The sequence below is a fragment of the Lolium perenne genome, chromosome 5, assembly GCF_019359855.2.
Source record: "Lolium perenne isolate Kyuss_39 chromosome 5, Kyuss_2.0, whole genome shotgun sequence".
NCBI classification, from domain to species: Eukaryota; Viridiplantae; Streptophyta; class Magnoliopsida; order Poales; family Poaceae; genus Lolium; species Lolium perenne.
In genome coordinates this window covers 147,576,732-147,587,921 of record NC_067248.2, presented here as the reverse complement: position 1 = coordinate 147,587,921, position 11,190 = coordinate 147,576,732, and the positions used below count along the sequence as shown (strand labels likewise).

The 11,190-nt window shown below is 42.1% G+C and overlaps 1 non-coding gene across 7 annotated transcripts; it reads left to right on the top strand.

Moving 5' to 3' along the window:
• The first annotated feature begins 2,260 nt into the window (after nucleotides 1-2,260).
• LOC127300191 (uncharacterized) lies at nucleotides 2,261-10,764 on the top strand. Of its 7 annotated transcripts, XR_011745073.1 has the most exons (11): nucleotides 2,261-2,624; nucleotides 3,415-3,623; nucleotides 3,706-3,838; nucleotides 3,920-5,699; nucleotides 5,841-5,919; nucleotides 6,382-6,517; nucleotides 6,619-6,702; nucleotides 6,796-7,301; nucleotides 8,525-8,593; nucleotides 8,725-8,882; nucleotides 9,911-10,764. It is a non-coding gene; the product is annotated as an uncharacterized protein (transcript). The 7 variants fall into 7 exon arrangements; XR_011745072.1 differs by having other exon boundaries at nucleotides 5,841-6,517; XR_011745070.1 differs by having other exon boundaries at nucleotides 3,920-5,919.
• Nucleotides 10,765-11,190: the final 426 nt, after the last annotated feature.

Genomic DNA, 11,190 nt, shown 5'->3' with positions numbered 1-11,190 from the left:
CACCAGAGTTCCCAACGAAGCAGTCCTCCACTACTTTTCAGAATCAACCTGTCAGTTCAGCATCCACACCGGCTCGCTGAAGAAGGTTTCTTCATCAATCTGACCATGCTTTTTCATCTCCAGCAGTGGTCTTCCGCGAGAGAAATAAACAATGCCCCTTTGAGCTTGCATCTTGGCACTTTGAGCTTTTAGCTGTAGGCAACACATATATACAACTCTCTGCCTTTCCTTACTGCTCTAGCTAAGCTAGCTAGGAACTTTCCTAGGAACGCAGGAAACGTGTAGTCACGAGGATCACCCCTCGAGGGCATAGATTTATAGGCAGCTTGAGATGCAAATGACTGGGTTAAGGAAAGAACATTCTATGAAGCATCTGACAACAAAAGTTGCCTGCATGCAGGTTCATGCACTGGCGCTACACAGGGCGCACCTATATACCCCGCGCCTGCGTGCGTGCGGGAGCAGCCCACGCACGCAGGGTTCCCCTCGCGCGCGTATGTGTTGGGCCGGCTCAGTCGCCCAAGGAAAGATTCTGCTGCGATTTTTAACAGATTTGAAACCTTTCAAATTATAAAAAATGTTTAAAATTGATTTTTTTTAAAAATTTGTACATATTGTTTAAATTCGAAATTTATTCAATTATTAAATATGTTCAAATTTTGAAATTTATTTAAATTTGAAAATTACTCAAATTTAAAATTTCCTATGAAAGATCTATGGATGCGTGCACTAGAGTATTGGATGAACATAAAAATTTTGCGGTTGCTATTGCAAGTTTGCATGGTGATTTGAAGTATGAGGAGGAGCGTATAGTGATTGGTGATCCATTGGCCCAAACGGTGTCATGTAGTTGTGGTATGTTCAATAGGACCAGAATATTGTGTGCACATGGTCTCAAAATTCTTGATATGATGAATATAAAGACATTGCCATCACATTACATCTTAAAGAGATGGACAAGAGAAGCACGCAATGAAAGCATACACGATAGACAAGGAGGAAACCTGATAGAAAATCCAAAGTTTGAGGCTCAGCTTCGGTACAAGGATTTGTCTTACAAATTTCATAATTAGGCATATAAAATAGCCAACTATGAAGTGTGTTGTTTGATCTTAGCAAATGCAATTGATGGTGTTCGTCCACAACTAGAGGACATGCTCATCAATGCAACTATCAATGCTGCGAATAATCCATGTAATGATCAAGAAAATATTCATCCAAATGTGCAACAAGCAGCTGAGTTTACTACTGCAAAGTTTAAGAAAAAAGAAGTCTAACCAAAAAAACTGAGGAGAACAAAGACCTGGCTTGATAAGTTACTCAAGAGGAAGCATAAGCCACCTAAAGTTGGTGCATCCAAGAACAAAGGCGCAAAGGTTTGTTCCAATCTGTACATGATATGTTATACCATTCATTCCTAAGCTACTTACAAGAATTTTTGTTGCAGCAACAAAAGAAACAGGAGAAGGATGGTGTGGATTCTCAAGTAGGAGCGGAAAAAGATGACAGCTATAAAGGAGGAAACATGGAGCTTCAAGAGTGCAGCGCGATCATGAGTTTTACGGAGCTCTTGACAGCTCCCTCTTCCGATTTTAATGACGAAGATATGTTCTAGCATGTACATGCTCGTCGGATAGTATTTTGGACATGGTTGGCTAGTATTTTGGACAAGGTTGACTATATCATTTTGGATTTGGGAGCTAACTATAGTTATTTGTGGCCTAAGTGTACAGTAGATTGGCCTAATATATGTACCTCACATATTATGTAAGTGCAGATTAATGCTGCACAGATTTTGGATGTTAATTGCTACGTACTAATTAATTTCTATGCCTTGTGATTCCAAATTTCAGTTGTTCAGACTGTAGTGAACTGTTACTTTGCAACAGTAACATACTGTTTTGTTGTTGCTCAACTAAATTATTTTCTGCTGTATACTGCTGTTTAGCTGAAAAATGATGTATCTAATCATTTATATGGAAACCATCGGCCAAAATATGTACCGTTGTGCTTCTATTTTGTTTAGCTGGACTGAACTGCTCAAAATATGTATCATCTGCTTTTGTTTACGGCGCATACAAGATGCTGTTTAGGTGGACTGATCTGCTGTTTAGCTGAAATCTGAGCCGCAGTTAACTGAATCGCTGTGTCTGTGCGAGTACTACTGTGTCCTGGGCCGTTAAGTCGTTCCTGGACGTTGGATGGGAAATAGATGATGGATGTGAGGCCTCAGGGCATGCTGTACCCTGCCTCTGTCAGATCCCAGTCCGTCCAGCACGCCGTTGCTAGAACGAATCAGAGACGACGAGCTCACGAGCATCTTGTCGCCGCCCGATGCCGTCGCTCCCTCTCCGTCGCCGGTGACACCACTCTCCGGCCGCCGCCAGCACGCGACCTCCGGCCGCCGATCTTCCTCCCCGCCCGAACCTTCCAGGTCCCCACCGCCCAGCGGCTCCGCTTCCCTTCCCCGCCCCCCCCAAACCCTAGTGGCAGAGAAGAAGGCCGGCGGCGCCCCACGCCTCCCCTTCCCTTCCGGCGTTCACCGTGCACGTCTTCGGCGGTCCGGACGTCCGGCGGCGTGAATAAGACCGGCAGCGCCCCACCCCCACCGCCCCACGAATTAGGTACCTTCTGGCTTCTGCAGTTTTGCTGTTCTGCTTTGGCAACTCAAAATTGTACACATTTTACAAGTTATTTGCAAGTTAGGAATGATTGATTGTTTAGGATTATTGCAGCCAACTATTAAAATTGATTGAAACACTTTTGTTGTCGAATTGGCCTCTCTTTCTCATATTTTTTTAATCTAATTTTAGTCCAGACGCTGACCGGTTGGTTTTCTCCCGTCGCCAGTGCAAACGACCTGCCCCCCTGCCGCCAGCTTGCCTGTGCACCATCTCCTATTTCCTGCTTTAGGTATAACATAATGGTGGATAGAAGTGTGGTACAAAAATGACCATTGTCTAGCTTCTACATACTCGTACTTGCAAACGTCACTTTTAATCTTACATCTTGTACTTGAACTATTCCTGTTTGCAAACATCATTTTCCTAGTATATACAGAAAATACACTCCTAGCTGTTATCATTAATTTCATCAAATATTTGTGTGTCCAAAGAAACTACCAGATTAACTAAATAGTTCCTGAATTATAGTCGTAGTTCATTAGTTGTGCTGATTAGGTAGTTGTGCTGGATTCAGTGTGGTCACATGCAAATACTTCTCCATCTATTGTTAAGTTGTAGTGTTAGGCATCCTGTGACGTTAGTCAACGGAGCCTCAGTATTATTATAAATATGTGAAGCTTAGTTTTTTGTGAACATTGTGTTTGTTTGTATTCCAAAGGTTATTGATGTTTTATTCTGTCCACTGGTTTATCTAACATGGTTTCGTTATAATTTTTGTTAATTCATGAAGAAAATGAGCCGGCCGCTTGTACATGCGGTTGAGGTGGAGGGGCCAGCGGGGCTTCCGGAGGGGCCGCACGCAGGGGTCAGGATGGACGACGTGCCAGGGAAGCCTGGGACGCGTCTTGGCCTCTTCTTTCGGTCTCTACAGTTCATCTGCGCTTCCATTACACTCACTGTCACGGTTACCACTGACTTCACAGCTATTCCGGCCCTCTGGTTAGCATATTTTCTTATTTTCTAATCATGACGCCGCCTTTAATTCCTTTCTCATGCAAATTAGCGGTTTGTGTTTGTCCAGCTTTGTTGTTGCAGCTGCCAGTTTGCTTTGTTTGTGGAGCCTGTCAATGGCCATTCTGGATACATACGCGTTGTGTATCGGGCGTCGCTTGCGACGTCGTCGACTTGGTTGGTTCTTCATCATTGGAGATGGGGTAAGTACACATATCTACTGTGCTTTGTGTTTTCTTACTTGGTAAAAATCTGTTTGACTTACTGTTGTTATTTATTTACAGATTATAGGACTAGTTGTTTTCACCGCAGCAAGCATGGCAGGTGGCACCTCGTACTTTGTTAGTACTGATATGAAGTGGTGTGCGCCAAGCATCTGTCGCAGTTATCAGGCTTTGTCAGTGTTTGCTTTTTTCAGCTTTTTTGCAGTTTTATTATCTTTTTTCTTAAACGTTAGCTCGTGGGCTTCCAATGTCTAATTGGAAAATAAGCTGATTTTGTAGATATCTTGGTGATGAAAGCCGAGTTATATATGTATGCATGGGTGACTCAGTCATGTGATGAAACTTAACCTACACATAATTTCTTCCATGCTGTGAGGTGTCTTGTCTTAATTGGTATCGAAAGGAATAGATCGACCTATACAAATTCTATACATTGCCTTGCTGGTTTTATGAAGACGAGTTTTCTGGAACTTGTATCTGCTCATCTAACTTTTATTATAGAACTAAATTGTTTCGGCAAAGGTTTGTTTCCCTCTCTAAGATGTCAAATAATTCTCTATGATCATATTGTACGGCCCTTAGAGTTGCAGGCTATGCATATAAGGATATTTATCTCTATAGGTTTATCTAGCCTGTCATAGTTACAAATGGTAGTTAAGCATCCCAGATCAAGTAACCAAGGAATGCTAGGATTAGCTATGCATACATGGGTGGCCGCATCCTTTGGTTGACTTAAGCACTGAATAAGCAAATATACTTCATCTGTGATCTTGATGTGCGGTTGTTGTCAAGGCACGATCGTGCCTCTTAGACTAGGTTCACCTTGAGTCTGGATCAACTAAGGATTTAAAACTCTCAAAAACATCAAGGAGTATAGGCAAAGATGTAGAGAACATTGGATTGTTAAAGGAGACATAAATATCGCCTTCTTCCATAGTGCAGTAGTTAAATGAAAAAAGAAGGATAGAGTCACCTGTGCACTGATCAGCTTGAAATACACATACACATATAGAAGATATAGCCATCTGTTATTCTGTTGTGCTAGTCATTTCAATATGCGATTTTCTGAAGATAAAAGGATAACTGATAGTATCATCATTTTTTGTCATAAGTTATTTACTCATTTGATCATAAAATATGTGAAATCCTAAAACTTTCATCCTCAAGATAGATCCAGCCAAAGCTTTTGATTTGATAGTAGAATGAAGTTTCATAGCTCAGCGATGCTACATCAAGAACTCCATTTGTAATTTTGTCTCACCTCCTAGGAGGCATGTACCAAATTCTACCTTTTCAATGAAATGTAAAGATCTCTTTGCATTTTCTCGAAAAGGAAAAAAAACCCTACCTCAGCAGCAACTCATCACTCAAGGTGCAGCTACTTCCATACATTCTGTTTCTGTGCTAGGCGATCTGATTATATTTGCATCTGTCCAGAAAGCTTAGGTAACTAAAGTATTTTAATGCAGTTTCTATAGAATGTCCAAATTGGTCAATACTACTGACAATGGAACTTTTCTTGTACTCTTCATCTCTTCTCAATTCATATAAAAAATCTACAGATTCCTGGATGATGATAAGTTTAAGTCAACATTAGTAACTGGAAGACTGACAAACTTTCTTATGTTGGCAGACTGACCTAGATTGTTTTTTTCTGGTCCATATATATCTAATTCTAATGTTCCTTTCCCTAAATACTTGACATAGAAGTTTCGCAGCTATTGCCAGACATTTTTGGTGGCATGGTGTTCAACTGGACTGCAGCAAGAGGCCTATGCATCTAAGAGCTTGGGCGCAACAAATGCATTCTTAGGAGTCATGGAGGACTAGGCATGAGCCTGTGAGGGATCTGTTGTTAATTCTGCCCCCTTATCTGCCTAGCTTGGAGGCATGTAGTGTATCCAGCTCCCTTTGGGCCTCGATCATCAAGACAAAAAGGGTTAATGTAGCTCTCTCATTGTCTACCGTGTTTGAACTGTAGATGTGACCAGCTCCTTTGGTCCTGTCCTAGATCATCAAGGCGAAGTACTTCCCCTCATCCACGTACTGGAGAACATCAGGTAATTTCCATAAAACATAGATATGTTGCTATTAAATGAAAGAATTCATTCGGCTAAACCCTCAAAGTCCTTCAGTTCCCTAAAAGAAAGGTTTTGACCATGAATACTATCTCCAAAACAATGTGAAAGACTCAAAGGTAGTCACGTTTCACCCTCCTCTTGTTTACCCAACACCAAACTAACGACTACATATGTCCAGTACTGACGCTAGTGCTCATGTGTATGAATAAGTACTTACTATACTAACCGGGAACCAACATCTATTTTGTCTTAATTTTGAGGCTTGGTCGGAATTAACGTGGAGCTTACACGTCTACACTTTAGATCTTTAAATTTCTGCTGCATATTTTGTGTGTGCACTTACGGACTTACGGTGCTCTCTAGAAATTTTCAGGGGTACTTTGGGTCTATGGGGTGCCGTTTCATGTGCGTTTGATCCTTTCCTTTGTGTGTATGTAGCAGCTTTAGGGTCTGGCACCGCTTTGACTGGGTGTAGAAAATTCTGTTGCTCTCTCCCATCCTCCATTGACTGGGTGTAGAAAGTTCCGCCGCATCGTCCGAGCTCAGCCACGCTCGCGGCGACAATCACGCGATGGAGGTGTGTTTGTATTTCTGTTTGGTTGATTAAATTTTTGTTTGTTTTGTTCTTATATAAAAATGAGAACTTCAGTTTTGTTCATGTGAAATCGCTTACTGCAGATTTTTTTTCGAATGGTCTGGTCTTGCTGTACAAAATTTGCGTGGTCTGGTCTTCAAGTAGAGGTCTCCTGGAGTGGCAATACAGTACGGTCTTATCTTATGTTTTCTATGTTTCTTTTCAAGCGATCTGTATCAGAGATTCAGAGTAGCTATAGTATTGATCTGTTGTTTCTTCAGTGAAATTTTGTAGGTTCGTGGCCTCTCATGGTTTCGTTTCTCTTCACCATGCTGCCATATTCTTCCGCACTTGGTTGATTCCACCTCTTGTGTCTAACTCGAGGCGACCGGCTTTGTCCTATCACACGGTGCTCCGCCGGCGTGTAGAGCTGGCCGGCCCGGCCGGGCTCTGCATTTGTGCCTCATCGGGTGGATTTCACCTCTCGCACAGCTGTTAGATTAATTGGTCTGGTTCAGTGGTTACCTCTGCCCTGCGGCCGTTACCGCACTTCACCTGGACGGTCCTGTTCGTCGTTCTTGCCGCCTTGACAGTCATTTGCTTTGCATCGGGTTGCTTCCTTGCCCGTTCTTTCCTTTGCATCAGGTTGCTTCCTTGCCCGTCGTTTGCTTTACATCAGGTTGAACCGTTGAGGTGTTTTTTTGGCAGCCCACTCTGTTTTGCTTCTGCTCTGCGTCCAGGCAGCCGTCAACATCATTGTTTGTTAATGCTCCGCATCAGCCAGCAGGTACTGCTTTCAGCTTATAAACATGAACACGTTTAATTCCTTTCCTAATATACAAATATGTAAAAAAAATCTACAGGAGGTGCAGTAGATGTTCTTTTATTCAGTTAGTTTTTTTGAAATAAGGAACTGAGAGAAAGGGATTTTTGCAGATGGTCCATTTGTTTTAGTTTGTGAGTCGTTCCTACATTGTATAACCGAGATTCATGGCTTGCAATTTGTATATGAAAGAAGCATCCATCTGATATGAATGCCATATAAGGTCATGTGTGTCATGACTCAAATGACAAAATTAACAGGTGTACTGAACAACTTTAGGTCGCAACTGTGGTTTTTTCCCCAATACATCATAGAGGTGCCCTTGCAAGAGTAAAAGAAAATTCTACTGCTTTTCCCATGTCCCTTGGTTAGCTATAAGAAACGAATTTCGATTTATACTCCCTAAATTGAACGTATGTATTATTTGTCCAATTACTTTTTGCCCAATTCTACCATACCCAAGGAAAGCATGTTGTCATTTTCAGTGAGAAGCTAATTTAACTGCTGTTAAGTGTCTTATAATGCTAAAGGAACACATAATGCCTCAGAATCTGATCTCCTAGCATTTTCCAGGTCAAAAAAAAATCTCCTAGCATTTATTCAACTTGTGTTGTTATTGTGTACCTGAGCTAACCATGTTCCACAAAAATGCATTAGTAAAGTTAAAAAGTGCACCTTCCTAGACTAAATTTCTTAGAGAATTGCGTGCTCTCAAGTGTTCTAAGACGAGCAACACATGCATTAATGATGAACCATTTGGACTGCAACTAAACATGTTTCTCTGGTTCAGCCCATTCATTTTTCTTCTTGATTGATTTTCTTAGTTAACTAATTTGGACAGTTTGGAGGTGTTACAACACGTCAGGAAATGCTGATGTTGGTGCCTAATGCCTGGGCATAGAATTTGACATTTCCTAGCTTATTTTAGCCGTCTTCCGTTTTTTTTTTGGTTTTTTGTAAGATGTTTACTACACTTGCTTTAACAGTATGCAATCAGTATTATCGATCAATCCAATGCCATATGAGCTATCATTTTGTTCATTTTGGTTCTTTGTACTTGACAGCATGTACTTTTTGATATGTAATAATAATGCAAGTGAACTGATGCTTTTTTGAGCATTTGCAGTTTGGCCATTTATATTTCCATGAAGAAACATTCATTGTTTTTAGTGCATATTTTGTTGCAGTTTTCCCCACCAAGGGAGGTGTGGAAATGATATTGTTCCCACATGAAGGAATCCTTTTGTGAACTTGAGGTATTGTTCTTAACTGGACTTTATATTTGCTAAGCCTTGTGCTCAGATTATTTGCATTTCCACTATGTTGGATTTAATCCATGTCTTCCAATACGCGCCTTTCTATACTAAAAAATCATACTTGCGAACAGGTTAAAGGTGGAAACATGGGGATTTCATCGATCAAGGATGTGTCGGGCCCAAGCTACCACTGGAAAGCCTTTTTGCTCATTGCATGCATCTAGGAATAAAAGGATCAAGAAACACATCAAAATTTATATGAGTTGGACTTCACTTTGTTGGCCGTGAGGTATTCCTACATAAATCCAAACATTTGATTTTCTTGCTCTCATTTACCAATGAGTTCATAACGCTGCCTCAACTGATTTACTCCTCTCTACATAAATTGCTCGAATTATCAGAAACAATGTGTGGCCCTTCCTTTGCCTACAAATACAATGTAATCCAGATTTGATGGACCACAACTTCGTCATGTTATCCTCTCATTTATATCACTATAATGTCAGGTTTGACAACATTATCATAGAAAAATTGAAACAAATAATTTCTGCACCACAAAGATAATGGAAGATATTGGTTTACTGAAGCTTATGTTTCCCCCAGTCCACACGATTTAGATCTAGCATTAACCAATATAGTCAAGGTATTTTCGTTTTCATATGTTTGTGTAAATGATCAGCACCCATTAAAAAATAAAATTCTACTGCTATTGTACAACTCTTTGCTAGCAAGCTCAATTGTGAAAGCCAGGCTGCTAAATTTCATCCGAGACATGGAATAACTCCCAAGGATAGCCTCCGAAATAGAGGAGGTGAAGCAGAGCAAGGGTAGGCAAGAAAGAAGGATAAATTAGTAAATCTATGTCAAAGGGCACAAATAATTGTTTCTCTGAACTAAAATCGACTCAAGCTTTTTTCCGATGTCATGATTTTATTTGAAAGAGGGGAAATATAAAATTAGAAAGGGAAAGAAAAGAACCTAAAATTTATGCTATATGGATGAAGTTAAGAACTCATGTAGCTACCGTTGTTCTCTATAGTAACATTTTCCTTGCATATATGTTGAAGAATGAAGAGTTCAGAAATGAAGACCAACCAGGAGAAAGTTGTAGCTTTAGTTTTAGCCATAGTAGTGGGGGTGTATGATGTGAGCTTATTACATGGTAATTTAACTAATTTTCTTCCATACTAATCTCTGAAAATATAATAATAATGCTCTGAATTTAGAACTGATGTGATGCTCCTGTGTAGTCAAATGCTTGCATATATGGTGTTGGCTTTGGTGTTCTGAAACTAAACTGAACTCTGGGCTTTGTAGGTTCAGTCGTCCCAGTGGCAGTTGTGGTCGGCGGTGGCGTCTTCTTGGCCTCGGTGAACGGGCATGGTTTTGTCCTCCTAGATGTCTGTCGTAAGTCGAGTTCTCTGTCCTGGCGACGAGGAGGGTCGCCCGCGCTGCGGATGGCCAGGATCAGCGCGTTGCTAGATAGTAGTATTATGTTATGCATAGCCAGAGGACCACGAAAGATACATAAGATTGCACACTAGAAGGTATAATCATCCCTTCTATATTTCTTACCTGCCACTGCCAGCAACATACTATGCTGATGTATAATCAAATTTGCAGAGAACTATTATGGTAAATGGTAACCCGTCGTGTTAACCGTGTCGTTGGAGCCGTCGGGCAGCTCCACAGGGTGCATGCTGCATAACCACTCCTCAGCTCTTCATTCTCTTGTGTGGTCAGGAACCTATGACACCGTTCCTAGAAATCAGCAGCAAGTCGTCGTTGTCGAACATGAAGGACCTGAACCCGTCCATCGTCGATTCACCGATCAGCCGTAGTCCCGTCCAGGTTGCTCCGGGATGAGTTGCTCCACCTGAAGGCCGAGTATTGCTTCCCGTAGCCGACGGTGTGCTGATGTTGCTGTTACGTGCCAGCGTCAGGCCCATTGCAGTGCCACCGAGGGCCTGCCCCTCTAGCTTTTTTTTTTTTTGAAAAAAAAAACCCCTCTAGCTTGGCGGCAGGTTGTCCTGAATTCCGGATTTTTTTCTTCGAATCAATTCGGGGGATCCTCGAGGAGCCTGCAGAAGTGTTGGATGCCATTGGAGGGGATTTTGATCGAGAACTTGTATTGAGAACATGTTCCGATCTAAGGACACAATGTACAGACTTGAGCGCCGGAGAAGCAGCCGCAGCCAGGCGCAGTGATCTGTGTCTCTCCTTCGCTCTGTTCAAGCTGCACCGGCGGCGTCTCGGCCGTTACCCGCTCCACGAAGCACGCCTCAACAAGACTCGTGACTTGTCTGGAAGGAACGGCCGCCGTTGTCTGCACTACGCCATGCCGCCATGGCCGAGCTCGTGCGCCGTCCCGATGCGTTCCTAATGTAGTTGAAACTCTGCGAGGTGCCTGTCGTCGTCAGCCGCACAGAAGGTCACCAAGACCTCGACTTCCGCTCAGATCCAGGTCGTTTTTTTTTTTTTAATCTTTGACGTTATGCTGGTGAGCAAGCAACGCTCACGGAAAAAACCGATTCGTGTGATATTGTTGGGCCTGCCAGTTGGCCCGCGCGCGGTGGCGGGATGAAAGAAGGAAGCCG